General features: G+C 39.4%; 1 long non-coding RNA gene across 1 annotated transcript in view; it reads left to right on the forward strand.

The window, feature by feature from the left end:
• Positions 1-15669, forward strand: part of LOC140850565 (uncharacterized) — a 135590-nt gene that overhangs the window by 50341 nt on the left and 69580 nt on the right. Inside the window, exon 2 of the long non-coding RNA XR_012133504.1 lies at positions 12997-13130. This is a non-coding gene — a long non-coding RNA (uncharacterized lncRNA). The remainder of the gene's footprint in view (positions 1-12996; positions 13131-15669) is intronic.

Raw genomic sequence — 15669 nt, forward strand, 5'->3', positions numbered from 1 at the left:
AGCTCTTCTTAAGCACAAAAGGAACTTATTACCTTTTTTATGCTTCTGCTTTCTTTTAGAAAGACATAGTTCTTACCATTATTTCTAGAATCTGGATTTTAGGGACAAGGATCTCTTTGCAGGACAGCAAGTTTCCAGGCCAAAGCCCCTGAGTAAGCCTAGAGTGCAGCCAAAAATTAAGACAGTGGGTGCCATAGGGATTAGGGAAGCCTGACCTTGTCCCAAGTTTTTGGTCTGCCCCACTCATCCTACACAACAAGAAAGGGCTGCATCTGCTCTTCCGAGGATGAAGGGGCGGAGGTGGTAAAGGCAGATCCACTGTGTGCCCTCCTCTGGTCTAGCTCACACTCTTATCAAGACAAGATTAGTAGTAGTAGACGTAAACAAACTTCTATCCACCAAGTCCTCTTAAAACCCCACCAGTGAACCAAAGTTTCAATCTCAGACAGTTGACTAGTGGCCAGTTCAGACTGTGGAACATAACCATTCAGGATGCATTACTTCCATGCTTTATAGAGGCTTACTTGGCAGCCTCCAAAATGCCCCCAATAGGCTAAAGTTCTTTTAACAAATCATACTTATCTCTAATCTTTGTGCATATTTACTTGTATTTTATAAATCCTTATTTCCTACCAATAATTAATTATGGAAAATATTAGAATTGTTTATAAATAATTAAGTTCAAAGCAGACACCTTAATTATCTTCACAGAAACCATGTGAGTAACCTTATGTTCCCATTTTTCAGATTAGAAAACTAAAGTTCAGGGACTCCAATTAGCATGCACAACTTACTCTGTCAGTAAGTGAAACAACCAGATGTGAATTTACTTCCTGCTAATCTGACTGTTTCTCTACAGATCCTCTAAAGATATGCCTGCCAAATAATACTGCTTTCCATTTGTTTAGTGCTTTATGATTGAACAGTTTTCCCATATAAATCATCTGACTCCATCCCCATAGCAGCAGACAGTGATCCCTTCTTTCATAGATGAAGAAATCAAGGCCAAAAGCATTTAAGAAGGTATCTGTCTGTGGGTACTTAGCAAGTGAGTAGCTGAGTCAGAACCTAAACTGCTCTCAGGATAGTTCTACCACTGGTCTCCCCAGTGCATCACTGTGTGCTCATTCATTCCAGGAAGTTCCATTTTATAACTGTGTCTTTTCTCTCACTGGCAAGAAGACATTGTTGTATAAATTTTCAAGAGAACACATAGTTGACTGAAAAGAGAGGGGAAAAGATATTCAGCGGCACAGGAATAAAGCAGAGGGAGGACAGCCAAACGGGGGTGACTTGGGTGCCCTGAGGCCCAAGTCTCAAGAAGCAGTATGTGGACAGCAGGCCACTGGCTTCAGGGTCTCTGTGGTGTAGCCAGAAAGTCCTGTAGCAAAGGTTTGTAGCCAGACTTTGGCATCCAACAAAGCTGGAGTACTTCACGGAGAGGCTGGGGGTGGGTAGTAAATGTACATGACAGTTGCATATACAGTATTTGCCTCCAAAGGGGAGAATGAAGTGAAGGTTCATGTACCAGTGGTGGTGATTTGTGTGGGGCTGGCATGGACAGGAAGTACACAGGAGGCTAAGTCTAGCACTGCATTGTTCCAAGAAATGACTTCAAGTTCCACTGTCACATCTGTTTTCCTCATTCTTCAATTGCCCACAACAGTATGGAAGGGACTTTCATAGACACTGATTTCTTGGTTCTTCACAGCCATCCAAGTGAAGAGACAGTGGAGAGGGGGTACTCCCCTCAGGACCCATTTTGTATTCCCCATGTAGACCCTGCGAGATGTAGACAAGGACATCTATTGAATGACTAGTAGGGGAGGGCCAAGAAATCACTTTTTTTTAGCCCAATATACCCATATTGGCAGGACTTCCACAGCTCAGCCAGAGAGTCTAAGCTTGAGGGAAATGTTGGAAGTGATCAACCCATTTTCCACCCACATTGGAACTTCCCTATTGTGATTCTGGGGTTGGGGACATCCCCACAATCTCAGGCAGCTCTTTTCTTGGCCGGAAAGTGCTCCTTCACCTGTGCTCAAACATGCCTCCAGGCTCACATTCTACCATTAACCTGTAAGACCAGTCTTACTCTCTCTACTCAACTAAACAAGGGGAATCTGCTCCACCTAAGAGAGTCACTCACTGACAGGAAAGGAGCCACAGTCCCAGATACCCTGCTCGGTTCCCTCCTAGGTTGGGAATGTCCTTTCCTTACCTTTCACCCATGACATATATATATTCCTCCTGTAAGGTCTATATATAGCTCACACCAATTTCTCCTTTGAATTTTAAGCACATAATATTTATACAATTTGTGTCGCTATTTATCATAGAATGGCTTAAAACACCATCAACATATTCACACCTTGCTCTCCTACCCATGTTGCCTGCTCCTTAAGGGAAGGAATGGTCATTTTTATTTTCTGTCACCTACATTGTATAGACTGGTACCTAGAAAGTATTAAGAATTCGAGAAATATTAGTTGAATAACACATTTAAATTAAAAAGGAGAACAATGTTTCTTGGCACTGTGATTGATTTGGCACAGAATTAATGTCCCAGATAGATGATGTGATGATGACAATCAAGTGCCCACTTCTTAGGCCTTCATTGTTTGACAGGCTCTGTTCTACATGTTCTGAAGGGCTCATCTGGTCTTATAATTACAGTAATTCAACCTTCGACAAAACAGAGGAAGAGAGATTAAGTAAGATGTCCAAAGGTGATGGAATTGAGCTTTGATCTTAGGTAGTCTGACTTCGGTCCACATTTTGAGCTACTACTTTATATTGCTCTTCAGTACTTGGTAGACCTGGGATTCCTTTACATGTAGTAGACACTCATTTAATAAGTGATTTTTGTTGTTGGTGATAGTGTTGACTGGCAAGATGCCATGGAGGAAAGCTGTTCTCACCTCAGACTCCTGGAATGTAATTGCACCTCAATAGAAAATTTTAATCTAGTTTATATTCTGTCAGATCAACCGTGAGGGAAGAAGTGACATTGTATGTGTCTACTTTTATACCTGGTTCCAACACCTTAGCCCCAAACCCCCTTTCCATAATTATGCATATGTCTTCCTTGCAAAACATGCAAATGCCCAGATAACCTGAATGGAATTTCATTTTCCATGGCAGTTCCCTTCAAGCTATAATAGGCCAGATGGCAAATATCTCTAGAACGTGGTTAAAACATATATTTTTATCTGTAATAGAAATATCACTTGTTCCCTTAGGCACAAAGTGAGAGAGAGAGAGAGAGAGATCTATTTAGTGTGATTTTGCTCTTAAAATGTATGGCACTTTCTCCCCTTCAAAAAAGAGTTTCAGTCTGAGGAGCTGTTGGGTTTTGTGACCATGATTTTTTTTTTTAATCACTTGCGAGTTTCTTTATAGTCTTGGCCTATTTGGAATTCAGAGTTCTATTTTTAAAAGTGAAGAAAGGAAAAGAAAGAGAAATACACTTTCCTCTCATGATTTTCTCCGGAAGGTCTAAGGCCCCTCCTCCTGTTAGCGAATGCAGCTCGGCTCCTGGAGGAGCAGCCTCCTAACTCAGCTCTGTGAACGGAGGCAGCGCTGGGTGGGAGAGGCTCATGGACGTGACAGAGAACACACTAGCGAGAGCTGTCCCCGTGTCCTCTGGGTCACTCCACAGTGTCAGCTCACAGTCTTGAGACTGAGAACTGGGGGAATCTCAGAGCGGGAAATCCCAAACTGGGGAACAACTGGGGGAGAGAAGGGAGGGTCAAAGGAAGTTCACTTCTCTGCAGTCGCTGTAGTGCGGGTGGCTGCCTGACCTGCTCCGACCCCTGCTCTCTGAAGCAGTCTCCTGTGCCCCTCTCTTGGGTCTGATGCTCACTCATATTTGCTTCAGTAAGCCTTCCCTTGACCATCCCCTTGTCCCGGACAGTTTCTCCTCACCCTCCATGTCTCAGCTCAGTCGCTGCTTTCTTCATCCATTCACTCAAACCTAATTTTCACTACCTCTTGAGTCACCTGCTATGCTAAACACAGTGGACGGGGCAAGGAACAGAAGCAAGTATCATCTCCTGCAGCTTACATTATATTCTCTGAGAGAGAAATCAGTATTCAAATAAACAAACTCATATATACTATTTATGGGGTTCAGAAGTGCCATGAAGAAAAAGGAAGCAAAGTAAGGCTTGCAAGGTAAGCAGACAAGGCCAGGATAGAGGAGGCTTCTTTTACTTAGGTTGCTCAGGGAAGCCTTCCTTAATGTGGGGACATTAGAGTTGAGACCTGAGGAAAGTGAGGCATGAGCCAGGCTAGTATTTGGAAGAAGTGCCTGGGCAGAGGGAACAGCAGTTACAAAGGCACTGGGGCAAGAACACTGTAGTGGGCTTGAAAACTGCAAGGAGGAGACGTGGTGAATGGGAGGATGTGCCGGAAGAGGAATGCAGTTGGAGCGATAGTGGGAGCCAGATTATAAAGAAGCCTGTGGGCCATAAGGATTCGGATTTTATTCCAAAATAGGAAGCCATTGCCAGTTTTTGAAGAGAGATGTGAAATAATGTGACCTTCGGTTTGATGGGATGCTGCGAGGCAAGTGGGCTGACCGTGGAGTGGCAGCTGGAAGGAGGTCAGTGTGGCGCTGGTGTAATCCTTAGGGGGAGAGCAGTAGACGTGGAGGTGTTATGAAGTGATCATATTTTGAAGCTGTCTCTGCAGTAATCAAGATTTGCATGTGGTATGAGATAAAGGGGAGAATTAAGGGTGACTTTAACATTTTGGGTCTGAGAAAATTAAGAATGGGAAAATGAAATTGTCATTTCCTGAAAGAGGAAGAATATCAGCAGAGATAATTTGGGTGAAAAAATCAAAATTTTACTTTTGAAACTATTAAGTTTGTGATGCCTATAACATATCAAGTGGAGCGCATATCCTTATTTCCTCCTACTATAACATAAATTTAAGTAAGGACAAATTCAGAGTAAATGGCAGCTCCTCATGACTCTCGAACTGCCTGGTCTTCTCTAGGAGTTTCCAAACCTGTCTGCTATAAGACACAGAAGGAAACTTTTTCTATTTCTTTGCCAACAATTATGTCACCACTTTTGTAACCACTTCTGACACAATTCATTTCAAGAACCCCACGACCGCACTATGATACCTGGAAGGAAGGTCTCAAGGGTCTCAGCGTATGGTTTTACTCATGGCCAAGATTTATTGCAGGGACACAATAAGAATACACAACCAGATCAATAAGGGAAAAAGATACGCCAAGTTGTGTCTAGTGTCTAAATTCATATGGAGACTTCCTTTGCTCTCCTACAGAGGCCACACAGAGCACACACTCCCTCCACCCCTGAAATCAGTACCATATACACAGCTCTTCTGCCCAGGGCAGCCCATTTGAATCTCAGAGGCCAGGACTTTTATGGATAGTTTACAGAGACATGGTGGCCAGCCGTAACTATCAAACTCCATCCTTCTATAAGGAAATAAGGTGATTGCAAAGGGTACACCAAACAGGCAAACATTCTTATCTCTTAAAGAACTTTATAAAATGTAAGTACCCAGTCACCAGTCAAGGGCCAGCCATGCAAGCATATTCTTCTCAAGATTAGGCTGTCTGTATTAATTTCTTCCTGCCTAATTATACATTTTTCAGGGCAAGGACACTAGCATAGATTCATATATTACAAGTGGGACTGGCAAACCAGTGGGTTTTTAGAAGATTTATAGCTAAGTGTAAATGATCACCCAGGTTTGGGAACCATTAATTTGAGTCACTTGCAGTTCATCGCAGCCAAGCCCAGTTAAAAGAAGCAGTATGGAATGAGAAGATACCACTCTCTTGGCCAATGCCCTTCCCCATGCCCTTTCCCACACCCTTCCCTCACCTGCCTTGAAATCCAGAAAGCAGAGCCATTCTCTCCCCTCTATCTCTTGAGGAATGCCTGAGCTGAGTCATGCTGAAAGACGAAAAAAAGAAGACTGCCTTTAACAGATTTCCTCTCCACATTAATGTCACAAGTAACAAGACAATTTTACAGGGGAAGGAGGAAATGTACTTGTTTTGTAGGAATGAAAGAGAGAGATTAAAACTTGAAGAGCCACAGGGCCTTCTGGAAGACTTTAAAGACAAGTCTGCCCTACGACAACTGTACTGATCAATCTTGGATTCCCAGGGCAGGGTGGCGGGGGAATCCACCCACCCTTTTGCCTATTTTCTTTCTGTAATCTTTTATGGTCTTCATGAGAAAAACTCGGCCTGCATGTTACCTGCAGTAACCAAGATGAAATAAGAAACTAAAGTATGTAACTCTGTCATAGAATTAAAAGATGCTCCTGCTAAACCTCTTCCTTTACATTTAGGGGTTACCAGAGGTATTGGCTTGATCTAGGTCCCCTAGCCACTAAGGTGTGAATCAGGACTAATAAAGATAGTAACACCTAACATGTATTAAACCCATAATAATGGAGTAGGTAGCCAATAATAATATAATACAAGGTAAGTTCTCTTAAAATTCTCAGCTTTAGAAGAGTACCTCTTCTTGGTTTATCCTTCCTCTGTTTTGCTGTCTCAAATTCTTCCTGTCTCCAGAATCGTATCAGTAAAGAGTTGACCCTTAAACAACACAGACTGGGGCAACATCCCCCACATACTCAAAAATCCCCATATAACTTTAACTACTAATAGCCTACTGTTGACTGTAGCCTTACTTACATCATAAACACTCAGTTAACACATGTTTTATATATGTATTCATACTGTATTCTTATAATAAAGTAAGCTAGAGAAAAGAAAATGTTATTTAAAAAATCATAATGAAGAGAAAATTTACTTATAATACTATATTGTATTTATTGAAAAAAATTGTGTATAAGTGGACCTGAACAGTGGACTTGTGTTGTTCAGGGTCAACTGTACAGCATACATTAGTGTCCCCAGTCCTAAAAAACTCTCTTCTGGATTAACTTTCATCATCAAGTCATTTTTTTGTAATTCTTAATAGACAGAGTTTTCAAGAGAGTCTTTTAAACATGCCACCTCAACTTTCTCACCTCCTATTCGCTGTTAGATCTACAATAAAATGGAATTTCTCCTTTACTATTTCCATGATATCTGCTCTCATCAGGTATATCAACAATCTCCATATTGCTGATCCAGTACAAACTTACAATTTTTATATCATTCAACCTTTTGAGCACATTCAACATTGTTGACCATTATTATCTCTAGCTTCTGTGATACTCACCCAAGTTTTCTTATAACTTATGGACCATATTCTCTTAGTTATACAAATGCACATATGTGTATGTATGTGCATGAACACATGTGTATATATAGTAGTACAATATGCATGAGTAAAAATACCTAGTATGCCAGTTCAATCAATTTTTATATATACATACACTTTTGTAACTAAATCCCAGATACAATATTTTACAACCCAAATAGAGTATTTTCAGAAGGCTCCCTCATGCTATTGCCCAGTAAATATACTTCTACTCAAAGAAGTCAATACTATTTTGTTTTCCCTAAACATATATTGCAGGGTTACCAATAGCAGCAAGAAATGGCAAGGCCTATTGACAAGCAGTTAGCATGCCTCTCTGTGAGGCACACTTTTCTAATACACCATTGGTGAAATCAGATAACATGGAAAAATCTAGTTTACAGTGGATTAAGAGACTCACTTCTAATTGGGAATAGCTGCAAAGTCAGATTGCAAAGGAATGTTCCCACTTTTGCTAAACACAGAAAGAGAAAAGAAGTGAGAGATTTACTTGTATATTGTCTCCCCACTTACTACCACTCCAACTGTGAGTCACATTATGTCATGACAGGGACTAAACCTACCATGTTTGCAGTTGGTATCTAGAACCAAGTAATGTAATGTGGCTATTAATAAATATTTTGTTGAAGAAATGAATGATTAGTGATTGGTATGTATTTATGCCCAGTTTTCATAACCCTCATTTGATGTTTAGAGAATTACCCTAGAATAGCATCTTTGTAGATCACAGAAAGAGGAACCCAGGGTACGGGTGCAGGTTGCAAACACAGTGGCTATTGCAGATTGAGCTGAGGTGACAGTTTCCCAAATCTCTACATTCCAAGGCAAGGAAAGATCTGTATTCCTTTGTTCTTTCAAAACTCCCTGTTTGCTTATTAGTTTTCTGCTGGAGAAATTCTTTATTGTCCCTTTGGCTTTTGATTACATGCAATAATTACAATAAAAGTAACAACGAATATTTGTCAAGTGCTTACAGCATGGCAGGCACTGAGGTACATATCATGTTATTACATTTAATTCTTAAAATATTTCTATGTAGAAAGATCATTGTTATTCTCATTTCACAGGCTAGAATATTGACACTTAGAGAAATTAAGTAAACTGTTCTAGATCTCAAAGAAAATATGTGGCAGAACTGGGGCTCAAGCACAGGATTATCTGATTCTGAGCTTTATTATCTTAAGCACTATGCCATCGTCACTCTCTATATTTGTTTGGAGCTTTTAAAGTTAAAAATTTACTGGGATTTATCTAGATTCTTGGGATTGTACATGACTTTAAATGTCATCTAAGTTCTACACCAAACATTTGAAACTTCTCTCCAGTATACTTGACAAGTCTTCACCTGGTCATTTTTGTAACCCCTTCAGTAATAAGGGACTAAGGAGTCTATTAGAAACCCATGACACTTCTAGGGTAGGAAATGTATTTCATAATCACAGTGAAGTTGAAAGCCAAGAGATCATCTCAAATTTTTACATCAGCCATCCCAGTGCCAGTAAATTGGTAACAATCAAAAACAAGAATCCAGTGGCGATTATGTTGACAGTGCACTTATTTTATTACTGGTAAAACTGAATTAGAGAATTGTTTATAGCTTCCCACCTGAGCCCTGATTAAATTTGCCCTCCAGATCATAAGTGAAGAGACTGGGAATGGGAGATTTACTCAATTGTGGGAAGGCGGGGAAAAGAGCAAAAGGATCTGGCCATGTGAGGCTCCGTGATATGGGGCAAGTGCTCAAAAGTCAAGAGAGAGAAAGAAATAGAAGGTCCTTCATCCCCAGTATTTCAGTTCACTACTATGCCTTCCTGTCTGAGACAATCCAATTGATGTCAGATTCTCCCCCAATCTCTCTTTTCAAATTGGGAAATTCCTTTTTCAGAAGGGGCAGAGAGTGAGAGAATTGGCAAATGAAATAGAAGTGTTTACTCAGAAAAGGCAATTTGGAAATGTGCATGTGTGTCTGTGCACACTTGTGTATATGCACTTATGTGTGGACTGGGGGAGCTGAAAGAAACAAAGATCTGCGGGAATCATGAAGCAAAAGGAGTAAGTGTCCCACCCCCCACCACAGCAGATACTCAGACATCATCACTTGGGAAGGGGTGGGGCTTCTCTTCACAAAGCTGAAGTAAAGAGTGGTGAACATAAGGGAAATCCGGAGTGTGATTTCTTTAGATAAATGTGGTTTCAGATCTGTTTCACAGAACATTTTCCCTGTAGTTGGTCCCTGAAGAAAAGGGTTTACTCCATACTCCCCCACCTTCTTTGGGCTTAAAAATCTGGGGAATGCAGTTATCCTTATGTTTGGAAATGTATAGAACTCATTAGTCTTTTAAGGGATATAGCAAGTACAACAATTGAAACAAAGCTAACAGCAGTTAAACGTAAGTACCAAACACCTATTTCCCCATATAAAACTTCAGTAGTCCATGGAGCTAGTGTCTAAGAAAACACAGGCTAGCCTATACTGTTGTTCAAGTTGTATACTGTACAAGTCCAGAGGTTGCCTTTTACCTTGCTGTTCTTATAGATTTGTGTGGCTATTCCAGTTTCCTAGCATATGGCAATAAAGTTTCTTAAGGAAGGGATATCTTTTAAAAAATTGTGTTTCTCATTCACTTAAATTTACCCTTTATAGATGTAGGAAAATACCACCATGCATCTCAGAACCATGCCTTTCACTGGTATTGGAAGAAATTGTATAAACCAAGACATGGCCCTTCTCAGGGAGTAGCTGAAATGGATTCCTTCAGGGTCTTTAGAAAACATAAAATTGGTGTTCCAGGAAACATTAAATTCAATTTCCCTCAAACATCCCAATACCTCCAACTGAAGGTACACTTTTTTTCTTCTTCTTCAGAACCTAATAAAACCAGTCAGCAAACACATGGTTTTCATCTCTGACCTAGGCCAATGAGCCATGCCAAGCACCAGGGTTCTATTCCCCGAGGCAGTGGGGTTCCTGGACTTCATTAGTTTTAGGAGTCCAATTACCTGCGATTTATAGAAGTGGCCTGCTGCTGTGATCAGGCAGTGAGCTGGGAGGCAGGGCGTTTTGGTTCTAATTCTGACTTTGTGACATACGTGATTTTGGCCTTTCAGCATCCTTCTATCTGCTCCAGTTTCCTGCTATGGAAGGTTGAGGTGATCATGTCTGCCATTCCTACCTTTCATAATTGTGAAACTGATCATAAAATGAGTTGTGAAAGGACATTATAGGTAATAATGTACTACATAAATATAAATGTTTTTAAAATATCATTTCAATAGTCTCTGAGGCAAGGGTCACAAACTCTAGTCTTTAAAGGATTTTAGATAGTTGTATCATCGGTTAAACTATTGACTCTCTGCTTCCAACAACCCTCCTTTCTTTATACTCTTTTGTAACATTAGACTCTGCAAATGCCATTTTGGCTCAGCACTCTGCTATAAACTCTGCCCACAGAGGACCTAGAGGGAGGCTGCCAGGCTAGCAGAGGGTGCAAGAACTTGCACCTTTCAGTTTGCTTCCTTTGCACCTTTTATTTCCACTCCTGTTTTCATTCTGTTCCTACTTTTGTGTTTCTGTGCCTGTCACTGACAGCATAACATTTCTTCACCCCAGTAAGAGCAGTACATTCCCAAACTAGAGGTTCACTCCAGTTTGCAGATTTTCCAGCCTTTGCAGATCAAACCTCATTGTGCCTACTCACAGACACCCACCAACCTGCGCCCCTTTCCACAAGGGTCCTGGTTGCAGCTTCTGAGTGCTCCTTCTCAGAGGCTGATTTCAGTGCTGCCGGGCCTCCCACAGACCTTCACATTTTAACAAGTGCAACCTCTGTCCTGTTTTTCTCCCAGTGTTGCAGGGGCCAGCTGCTTCCTGCAGTTATATGGGTCCTGTCTCCTCACTGGCTCCTGATTAATGCAAAAATATAAATTGAGCAGGCTAGGTACAATTGTTTTTCTTACATATTCACTCTTAATTTGCATAGTAAACATATAATAGTGTCGATTTCCAAAGATTATGTGCTCTATCCCCTCTTCCTCTTTTTCTTGAAGCACGTAACTCTCTTGTACTAGCTTAATTTACCCATGTCTGCTCAACATGTGTATCCAATGAATATTTCACTTTTCTTTTAACATTAGTCAAAAATTTGAGCACAGTTGCAACAGAAAAAGACAACTCCTGCTGAACTCAGTATTGAGAGGAAAAAAGGAGAGATGAGGGCAGTGACGAACTGGAGAACAAGCACTAAAGGAGAGGACAGAATCAACTCCTGCTGATGGTTACAAGGAGACATGTGACTTCAATGTCACTAGGTCTCCCAATTTTTCATGAAAAGCCAGAAATCCAAAGTTTTGTGACCTTAATTTAAATGTTTCTAACTCATTGGAAAATAATATTAAATACTGTGCTGGCTAACATTGTATGGCCCAAACAATAGCCATCTGTGGCCCAAACAGTATCCACATGTGGGTCATATCTGACCCAGTGGTTTTCAAAGTTGCTTTACACATCCAATCCTGTTTGCATAAGCCAAATCTCCATAGTCTCAGATAATAACATTGCAGCATAAGGAGGCAAACACCCTGCAGCCAAGAGGAAAAGCTCAGTTATGAATGTAAGTCTTTGATCACATAATCATCATTTTAGAAATACCTATTAAGAATAAGTACTCTTTATTACTGGAGCAATTTAGGAAAAAGTTGCTGTTGAAAGGTTTTGAGGAATAGAGGCTAGATTGGAAAGAAAACCCTCTAAATTACTTTTTAAAGTCACTTGATTATATTGAACATAATTGGCATTTCCTTCCAAAACATAAATCTCAAAATAGTAAGGACAATTTCCAGACTCATGAAATAGTATAGCAGTTATTTATACAGAGCAACTGCTATTCGTGAGGGAACCTCTGACAAGTTTTGGAAAATATTGATGGCAGGTACCGTTTTTCAGTAGTATATGATTTGTGAACTTTTTAATGTAGATTATTGTGCCGTATTTGTTGTAAGAGATCCTCTTTTATGTGATGATGGATTGTGAACATAGTATTTCCAATGGGGAGATAGAAGCTTTAGTTTACAGTCAATTTTTCAACAAATCATTTAGTAGGAACAGTTGCTAGTTGACTGAGAAACTGTGAACAGTGTTTTACTACTACTACTTCACTTGTGCTCAACCTGTTTCAATTGCCTATATCCCCTCCCTGTTTTATTCCATCTTCACCTGTCAGAGCATTACTGAATTTTCACTGTCTTCTTGTCTAGATAACATTTTTTAAGACTTTTTTTTAGAGCAGTTTTAGATTAAAAGCAAAATTGAGAAGAATGTACCAAGATTTCCCAGATATTGATGAGCTTACATTGAATGTGTAATAGTCACCCAAAGTCCATACTTTACATTATGGTTCACTCTTGGTGGTATAGTTTCTACAGGTTTGGACAAAGGTATAATGACATGATTATAGTATCATACAGAGTATTTTCACTGCCTTAAAAATCCTCCAGGTTTGGCCTGTTCATCTCTTCCCCCACCCAAACCCAGTGTAATAACTGGGATAAATAAACCGGGAACTGAGGAACATCTTGGTTGCTTCCAATCTTGGGCAATTATGAATAAAGCTGCTATAAATATCCATGTATAGGTTTTTGTGTGGACATAAGTTTTTAGCACCTTTGAGTAAATACCAAGGAGCATGATTGCTGAATTGTATGGTAAGAGTATGTTTCTGTTTTGTAGGAAAGAGCCAAACAGTCTTCTGAAGTGTCTGAACCATTTTGCATTCCTGTCAACAATGAATGAGAGTTTCTGTCGCTCCACACCCTTAATAGCATTGGTGGTGTCGGTGCTCTGGATTGTGACTGTTCTGATAGGTATGTAGTGATATTTCATTGTTGTTTTGATTTGCATTTCCCTGATGACATATGACATGGAGCATCTTTTCATGTGCTATTTTTCTTTTGCCTTTTTTTGTGTGTGTCTTCTTTGGTGCAGTGTCTCTTAAGATCTTTGCCATGTTTTGATCGGGTTTTTTGTTTTCTTATTGTTGAGTTTTATGAGTTCTTTGTATGTTTTGGATAACAGCCTATTTAGATGTGTCTTTTGCAAATAGTTTCTTCAATCTGTGGCTTGTCTTCTCATTCTCTGATCGTCTTTCACAGAAAAGAAGTTTTTAATTTTAGTAAAGTCCAGCCTATCAATTATTTTTTTCATAGATCATACCTTTAGTATTGCATCTAAAAAGTCATTGCTATACCTGGGGTCATCTAGGCTTTCTTCTTTGATATCTTCTAGGAGTTTTATAGTTTTGCATTTTACATTTATGCCTGTGATTCATTTTGACTTAGTTTTTGTAACAGATGTAAGGTCTGTGTCTAGGTTCAATCTTTTTTCTTTTCTTTTTTCATGTGGATATCCTGTTTTCCCAGCTTAATTTGTTTAAAAGACTGTATTTGCTCCATCATTTACCTTTGCTCCTTTGTCGAAGATCAGCTGACACTATTTATGAGGGTCTGTTTCTGGACTCTCTGTTTGTTCTTTAAGCTTATTTCACCAACCTCACATTGTTTTGATTGCTGTAGCTTTATAGTAAGTCTTGACAGTGGGTAGTATTGGTCTGTCCTCCAACGTCATCTTCTCTTTCAGTTTTGTGTTGGCTATTTTGTGTCTTTTACCTCTCTATATAATATATAACCTTTTAAATATCCTTCATTTATTTCACCAAAAAATAATTTCTTATATTTCTTCTCTTTTCTTAGTAAGCTCATTATGTAGTTGGCCTTGATAATTCCATTTAAGTATCCTTTGAATCCTTTAAGTGAAGCGTTTCTATTGCCTTTCCTAAAATATTATATTTTCAAGGTAAAATCTATAGCCTTTTCCTTTTTTCTCCATACTCTTATCCTGAGAAATTTCATCTATACTCCTTGCTTTAATCCAGTCTATGTTCTGATAGATCCTGTAGTGAAAGGTTTGTTTCCAACCTGTTGTTTTTATTTCAGACATATCACTCTACCTGGGCACCCCCAGCTTGCAGTCAAATAGGCTCTACGCTCCAAAATCATCACAATAAACCTTATTGTCTTTTTCCCTTTGCCCACTGATTTTTGTCATCTGTCTTGGAGTTAAAGCCAATCAACCTGGACATTCACCTTGACTTGTCCCTCTCTCATCTCTCAGAGCTATTCAGTCACAAGACCTACTCTTTTCTTGCCTCTTAGTATTTTTCAAGTCTCTCTAACTCTCCCTATTCCTACAGCTGCTATCATCTCAGCCAAGGCCATATAATCCGTCTCCTATATATATTCCTGCTCCGATCTGTGAATAAATCTTGCAGGCATCAGTTCTGCCATAAACCAATCCATTCTCTACTTTGTGGCCAGAGAAATTTTGCCACAGCACAATTATGATCCATAACCCTGCTTACAAAACATGCATTGACTTGGTTTATAAATGTTTTGTCATCTGGCCTATAATTGACTTTATTTTCTTTCTGTGTTTCCCTTTGCAGCCTTTACTCCTGTGTTCATATGGGATCACTCTCTTTTCACTAAGCTTGCCTTGAACTTGAATTTCATATGTCAAATGCCTGAAAAGCCATTCCCAACCTCTTTCCTTTTTTTCTGTCATGCTTTTAGTATTCTCTTCTATCCTTTTTCATTTCTTTCAGTGGTGAATTTATCTATTTGCTTGCTGGTTTCTCCAATTAGACAAAGAAAAATATAAAGATTATAATCTACATACCAAATCCAATTAGTTGGTAGATGTTGTATGAAGCTCTGTGTTGACAGGATTTCTGAAGATTAATTGGACTCACTAAAGAAAAAATAATATGATTGATTACTATTGTGTGCTCCAAACAAGAGACTAACAGACACATTTCTGCATTCCGTGTCCTAGAAGGCATGGTAGAATCATATCTATCTAAGTACCTACTACATGTAAGGCACTATGTGAGAACCATTATATTTATTATTTTACTCTTACAATCATTATCTGTGAAACATAATCCTACTTGTTCAAATAAGAATTAAATGATCTTCTTGTATAAGAACATGCAAAAAAATGACGAAGGCAATATTAACCTTACATCATCTAACTCCAAAAGCCTGTATGTCTTTCAGAGACACATGCTGTACCCAATGTTCTTAAAATTAAGTAGATTGAAGGGAGTGTCTGATATATATAGCCATGTGCCAAATATTTTAATAATAAAAAGGATATAAAAGAAGGCATTGTCCTCTAGGAGCTCATGTGAATGTGACAGAATATCAAGTAACTGGCAGAAAAAATAAGCCCTAAAACTTATTCTGCATCCTTGATTGTGGGGGAAAAGCAAATGAGAGAAAAGAAGAGGGGGCATTTTTAAGTTGCAGGGCTGTAATGATGGTGATAAAAATGCAGATGTGTGGA

This window comes from Manis javanica, chromosome 7, assembly GCF_040802235.1.
Source record: "Manis javanica isolate MJ-LG chromosome 7, MJ_LKY, whole genome shotgun sequence".
NCBI classification, from domain to species: domain Eukaryota; kingdom Metazoa; phylum Chordata; class Mammalia; order Pholidota; family Manidae; genus Manis; species Manis javanica.